At 41.0% G+C, this 7,207-nt stretch overlaps 1 long non-coding RNA gene across 1 annotated transcript; it reads right to left on the bottom strand.

Moving 5' to 3' along the window:
- Positions 1-5,218: 5,218 nt before the first annotated feature.
- Positions 5,219-6,756, bottom strand: LOC130421407 (uncharacterized). The gene is made up of 3 exons (XR_008906806.1): positions 6,560-6,756; positions 6,095-6,313; positions 5,219-5,664 (listed from the first exon to the last, which is right to left on the bottom strand). It is a non-coding gene; the product is annotated as an uncharacterized LOC130421407 (long non-coding RNA).
- Positions 6,757-7,207: the final 451 nt, after the last annotated feature.

The following is a 7,207-nucleotide window of genomic DNA, read 5'->3' as shown; positions in this document are numbered from 1 at the left end:
TCCACTCATTTTTGAAAATGGATCTATATCTTGCTGCTCCAGCCAAAGCACGAATCTTCTGGCTCTGCTGTTGGATTGGGGGAGTCTCTTCTGTCTGTCCCTCTGTGTCTTCTTCAATCTACCCTGTTGGTTGTTCTATCTGTCCTGTCTGTTGCTCCTCTCCATATGCTTCTATCTGTCCTGTGTTTGGCTCCTCTGTGTTTGTCAGTCTGTCCTGTCTGTTGCTCTCTCTGTCCTGTCTCCTTCTCTCTCTGTCTTGTGTGTTGCTCCTCTGTTTATCCTGTCATTTCTATCAGTCGTTCTGGCTGTTCTTCCAGTGTGTTTTTCTCACTTGGCTGGTTTTTTAAATAAAATAAAAGGTTTCGTTTTTGTCCTAGCAAAGGTCTCTTATGGGAAATTAGATTAGATTAGATTAGATTCAATTTTATTGTCATTACACATATACAAGTACAGTGTAACGAAATGTAGTTTAGCTCTAACCAGAAGTGCAATTAGCATGCGGTTATTAAGGTCACAGTGCAGTAGATGAGTTAATGCAGTTATTGAAGTTATAGTGCAATAGATGAGTGGATGGAGTTAGTTATGCAATAGATGTAGTAATGCAATAGATGAGTTACAGTACAGTAGAGAAGTTGGTGCAGTTATTGAAGTTACAGTGCAGTAGATGAGGTAATGCAGTTATGAAAGTTACAGTGCAGTAGATGAGGTAATGCAGTTATGAAAGTTACAGTGCAGTAGATGAGGTAATGCAGTTATGAAAGTTACAGTGCAGTAGATGAGGTAAAGCAGTTATGAGAGAAGTGCATTAGTGCAAATGAGCATTTAGTGTAATATTCCTGGTGTGCAAGTGAGCAGTATAGAGTGCAAATGATGCTATGTGTGTGTAAATAGTCCGATAGAGCAGATACATGAAGTACTGGTGTGTACAGTTCAGTCATGCATGGCAGCCCTGTAGTGCAATGTAAACAATGTAATAGCAGCATTAAAGTTATGAGGGGTAGTGGAATCAGTGGGGAGCAGAGTTCAATAAGGAAACAGCTCTGGGAAAAAAGCTGTTTCCTAGTCTGCTGGTTCTTGTCCGGAGGCACCTGAAGCGCCTGCCGGAAGGCAGGAGAGTAAACAGTCTATGAGCGGGGAGAGAGGAGTCCTTGAGAATGCTGCGAGCTCGACGCAGACAGTGTTTCTTTTGGATGTCCTCAATGGAAGAGAGTGTAGTCCCTGTGATGCGCTGCGCTGTTTTCACCACCCGCTGCAGTGCCTTGCCCTCAGCAACAGAACAGTTCCTGTACCAGACTGTGACACAGTTGGTCAGGGTGCTCTCTATCGTGCAGCGATAGAAGTTCACCAGAATAGTTGAAGACAGTTGGTTCTTCTTCAGTGTCCTCAGAAAGAAGAGACGCTGGTGAGCCTTCTTGACCAGGCATGAGGTGTTGGTGGTCCAGGACAGGTCCTCCGAAATATGGGTCCCCAGGAACTTAAAACTGGAAACACGTTCCACAGCCGTCCCGTTGATGTGGATGGGGTCGTGTGTGCCTCCTTTCGCCTTCCTGAAGTCCACAATGATCTCCTTTGTCTTGGAGGTATTAAGGAGCAGGTTGTTGTTTGAGCACCATGTGGCCAGGTGCCGTACTTCCTCCCTGTAAGCAATCACGATACAATCACTGTTGTATCGTCTGCGAACTTGATGAAGGAGTTAGGTCCATTCACAGGTCTGCAGTCGAGTGTGAAAAGGGAGTAGAGAAAGGGGCTCAGTACGCATCCCTGTGGTACACCAGTGTTGAGGGTGATGGTGGTGGAGCAGATGTGGCCTAACCTAACAAGCTGAGGCCTGTTCGTCAGGAAGTCCATAATCCAGTTGCAGGTTGAATTGTTAATGCCTAGGTTTCCAAGTTTGATGATTAGCTTGGAAGGGATAACGGTATTGAATGCAGAGCTGAAGTCTACAAACAGCGTGCATGCATAAGTGTCCTTATTATCCAGATGTGTGAGCACCGAGTGCAGCGCCATGGACACCACATCATCTGTGCTCCTGTTGCTACGGTAGGCAAATTGGTATGGGTCCAGTGTGGATGGTAAAGAGTCTTTTAGTTGTGACAGGACCAGCCGCTCAAAGCACTTCATAACAATGGGTGTGATTGCTACAGGGCGGTAGTCATTCAGGCATGTCGGGCTGGAATGTTTTGGAATGGGCACAATGGAGGTGGATTTGAAACATGCTGGAACCACTGCTTGGGCGAGGGACATGTTGAAGATATCCGTGAAGACCCCAGCGAGCTGCTCCGCACATGCCCTGAGTACGCGACCAGGGATGCCATCAGGACCAGCAGCCTTGCGTGCGTTTATCCGGCTTAGTGCAGTGTAAACATCTGTGGAGTTTAGTGTGATGATTGGGTGGTCAATAGAAGGTTAAGGTGTGAGCCTGGTGGCAGGTTCCTTATTGTCTCTCTCAAAGCGTGCATAAAAGTCATTAAGCTTGTTCAGAAAGGCAGCATCTGTGGCTATGGGGATGGAGTGGTTGGGTTTGTAGTCACTAATGGCCTGGATGCCCTGCCACATGCGTCGAGGGTCAGAATTGGTAAAATGCATGGCTTCTGATTCGGGTATATGGTGAACTTCGGGGTCCAGCCAGCCATCAGCGTCATCTACCGTCGGGGAGTTTAAAAGGAACTAACAAGTCTCGCCTCACGATCATATTTTATTTGTGTGAGTAATTAGATGTGTGGCATGAGTGCGTGTGAACACAGGCATATCCATTTGTCAGACACTGTGTGCTCCTATACACTGGTTTTAAAATAACTTAAAGTACTGGACTGCTGCAACAACAAAACATCTTGGTTTCACAATACATTCTGGATGAACTGTTTCATTGTTCTTGTACTTCCTTTCCACAGTACATATACCAATATCTATGCCCCTGTTATTATTGACAGCAGTTCTTCAGATCTTGAAGATGAAGAGAAACCACAAGAAAAAGACTGGTACTATCACATAAGTGATACACAACAATTCAACAATTGTGTGTTTACTGTTGACTGTACTTGTTTCTGCCCCCAGATACAATATTTGTCTTAAACTTAAATACATTTTTATTTGCCTTCACTGGTAAAAAATAGTTTTAAACTAAAGAGAAACAGCTTGAAGTTATGCTTATTGTTTGCTTATTTAACAGTGATGGACAAGATGGACTTACAGCTGGGGACATAGTATCAAATCTAGCACATCATCTTAACAGAACGTCCTGTAACAGATTTAACATTAACCGGGCAAATGTCTGGGATAGTGCTTTTAGAGGTTTTAGGCGTTCCTCATTTGACCCAACCTGCAGCATGATGGTGAAATTCACTGACGACATTGGGCTGATGGAGGAGGCTCTGGATACTGGGGGGCCTACTCGTGAATTTTTAACCCTGTTAATGGATGCCATAAAGACAAGGAGAGTTTTTGAAGGCAATGACAATGCAAAATATATTTCATTTAACAGTAAAGGAAATACTTTTTATAATGTTTCCACATTGGAAGAATGATCGCTGTGTCTATTGTCCATGGAGGTCCAGGGCTGTGTTGTCTTTCCCCAAACTTATTCCTTAACCGTAATGGTAATTGATTGGTACCTGATTGGAGTGGTGTGTGGAGAAGTTCGCGTTGCATCGCTGCCGGCGGCTAGTTTGTATCCTCTGACACTTGCTTCACCTCACATTTGTTCCTGGTCTTAATATTAGTGTATTTTACTATAATTACCTATCATTGTCGTTGGCGAATTATTTAGAACTTTATTTTCTAAATTTATATTAATTGAAGCGCAACGCCGCTAGCATATTAGCGTGTTAGCTTGCCTTCTGTCTACAGTGTGGAATATCATCTCCCCCTATTTGTCTTGTGTGCTAACTGTTTCTCTTTTTAAGTGTATATACTAAGACTTATCAAGCAACCTTGGTAAGTTAGGATTGCACTTCATACCCGGTGAGTTATGGCTTCTATTCCTATTGTTGTTACTTGCACATCATGTCATATGTTTAGCTTAGCCTTCTCTGTCAGCGGCGAGGGTTTTACATGTGATAAATGCAGGGAAGTAGTTAGGCTGACGGAGAAGATCTTAGAATTAGTGTCTCGCATCCAATCTATATTTGAGTGTCAGGACTGTAGAAAACACTTCGGATGCGAGCAATGTTAGCGCACACAGCTCGGTTCCGGTTGAAAATCCCCTGCAGCTGGGAAACTTTGTGACGGTGAGACGGCATAGTCGCAGGACAAAACGTCACTCAACCGTTCCGATTAAAGTCTCGAACAGGTTTGCCCTGATTTTTTCAACGCTTTGGAACAGCATCCTTCACTTTTCTTCTCATTCATGTGCTACACTGAGAACAAGCTCACAGCTGCTGCTGTGGAAAATCTTCCATGTGCATCTGAGTCAACCTGGAAGCAATGACCGCTATGAAGAGGCCAGGGTGCTGAGCTACTGGCGAGATTATCTGCTTTATGTGGAAGGTATTATATAGATATACCTTCCACATAAAGCAGATAATAAAAGGTACAGAATTATCTCTGCATCAAAATGTGAGATATAACAAGATATTTATGTTAAGATAAAAACCCCTCAATAGAATGTTTCCCAAAATAATCAATTGTTGTACCATCTGTGGTTTAGCAGAAATAGTAATTCTGTGTTATGTGCTCAAACCCTTTTAGTTTATGCGGTGATGATTACATTGATTTGAAGAAAGCAACCAGAAAGAAACAAAATGGCCACAATTAATTAAAAAAACTTCAAATCTTATATTTTTTGTCCTGCAGAAAAAGAAGCTAGTCCAACTTTGAAGGATGTCCTTATGCTTGGAACAGGGCTAAAGGAAGTTCCTGCTGGAGAAATACAGCCACAGCCAGAGTTAGTTTTTCAGAAGACGTCACGCTTTCCTGTAGCAAGTGTGTGTGCCAACACAATTAAAATCCCAATCTTACAAAGTTACGAGGAGTTTCAAGAAGCCATGGATTACGGCATCCAAAACTCCCCTGGGTTTGGGCTTCCTTAATGTAGCACTTCCTTATGAAGTAGCACTCAGGTTAATGTTTATGCGATTGAAGATGTTAGGCTAATATAATAATTACACAGTAACTTTTTTGGTTACCGTGTAGGTTTTATTTTGATAAGTGATTCTTCTTGTAAAGTTAATATTGTTCTTGAACTTTAACACAAAACGTCAAGACTGTTACACTCCTCTTTAACGGTTTACAAAATCACAGCTGTTAATTAACCTGTTTGTAAAGAAATAATAATTAAATACATTGAAATGTATGAATTTGGTTTTTAGTCCATTGGGCATTCACAGAACTCCCGCATTGACTGTTCCATTTAAAAACCACATCATGCCTACCCAGTAGATCACAAAATGACTTCTTGTTTAAAGGAATGGGCAACACATGCATGATAACCATTACTAGTTCAGAAACTGATTATTTTTAAGTCCACACATACTTTTTAAGATTATTTAATTATCAACAGGATCTGTCCAGTTTACTGGTGGAATCAACCCACCCAGTCTCTGTGAATTCTCAAAATAAAGATGGAGATTATCATCACCACACAGGCTGCGCCGGGCTGGCAAAATGTCCTCAAACTCTCTTAGGATTTCCTCGGACACCGGGAATCCACACTCCCTTGCATTAAACCTAAGGCCAGTAAGAAATCAAAACATTGAGTTAACTAACAATATTCAACATTTTAACGTCCCAAGGTAGAGGAATATAAGCAGCCAAAGGTTGACTATGAGGCCTACAATGTTGACAACATCTGTTTTATAAATATTGTCATTGTTGTGACCCTGCCTGTGAAAAAAGTGTGTGATTTATGGTTTTCTACATAAAATCATCCCAAAGAACATTCTGTGAAAATAAAATCTTTATATTTTTAATACTGAATGAGTAAGGTCAGGTCAAAGATATCAAATTGATATTAATGTTGGAAATAAAATGCAGATGCTCATAATGAGATTGAGACTTGAGCCTGGATTTCACAGGCATGTTCACAAGTTTGCTTCTACTATTGTACAATGCACTTTGAGCTTGTGAACATGGTCATCATTTTTTGGATGAAACAAACCTGTGAGGCAGGTGATACATAGCTTCTGGTTTACCAGAAGGACAAAGCGACTGCCGAACTGTTTGGATGGTGTGGTTATTCCAAAGTTTTCTGTAGTCATCAAAGTCTTTCTGCAAGATGCCCAAGAAGACTTATCGCAGAAGGCACTTATGTTCATGGCTACCATTGAAAAGGTGTCTCTCTCTCAAGTCGCTGAAGAGCTCAATCCAAAACTGAGTCCTAATGAGGAAATAACAGTAAACACATTGTATTACTTACAACAAATGCTGAATACATCCACATAAAAAAGTAGAGATTCAGGCCGGAGCCTCATAGCATCCAAAAACAACACTTGCATTACATATAAGAATTACACTAGACTAAAATGTGTTACAAATGTGCTCAAGAACTCTGTTATGACAATACAACACTATAAACAAAGTAGCATGATATGTTTTCTTGGAATTTATCTTAAATCACTTGTACCTTTGCTTTCTGAAAAAGGACCACCAACTCTCGATACGTTGATTTGCAGTTGAGGTGCCATACATGTGACTCTGAGCTCCTGCAAAGTCATCTGTATGCTCTGCTCTTACAGTTTTTTCTTATGGCTTACACACGTTTTCAAAACTATGTCACCTTTTCTCAAAACTCTAAACACAATTCCCAAAAATGAACACACAAAATGCAAAATGCCTCACATCTCCTTCAAAATGTAACACTGCATTCAAAATACCATAAACACATGTCAGAATGAAGCATTTGCATCAAATGGCAAACACTTCTTTCATAATACTGAATAGTTTCGATATACCATGTAAACACTGTTGTTCTTAATTTAAAGGTCTTTGGTCTTTCATGGGTTTATATCTATATTTCAATACAATGTTCTACAGTGAAAGTAATCCGCTGAGAGTGGTAACAAGTACACTGTAAACACAAGTGCAATGTACCAACAGAAAATATTTATTAGGCCAAAGATTACTGTTTTATACAGTAGAATTCAACAAAACCATAAACATCTGTAAACAAGCGTCTTCGTCCTCATGATATCTTTGCCTTTCCACTCTGTACAGAATTGAAACACAGTATGTGTTCAGCATAGGAACTTCAAACAACTTACAAAACAAACTG

The sequence above is a fragment of the Triplophysa dalaica genome, chromosome 5 (genome assembly GCF_015846415.1).
Source record: "Triplophysa dalaica isolate WHDGS20190420 chromosome 5, ASM1584641v1, whole genome shotgun sequence".
NCBI classification, from domain to species: Eukaryota; Metazoa; Chordata; class Actinopteri; order Cypriniformes; family Nemacheilidae; genus Triplophysa; species Triplophysa dalaica.
This window is presented reverse-complemented; position numbering and strand designations above follow the sequence as displayed.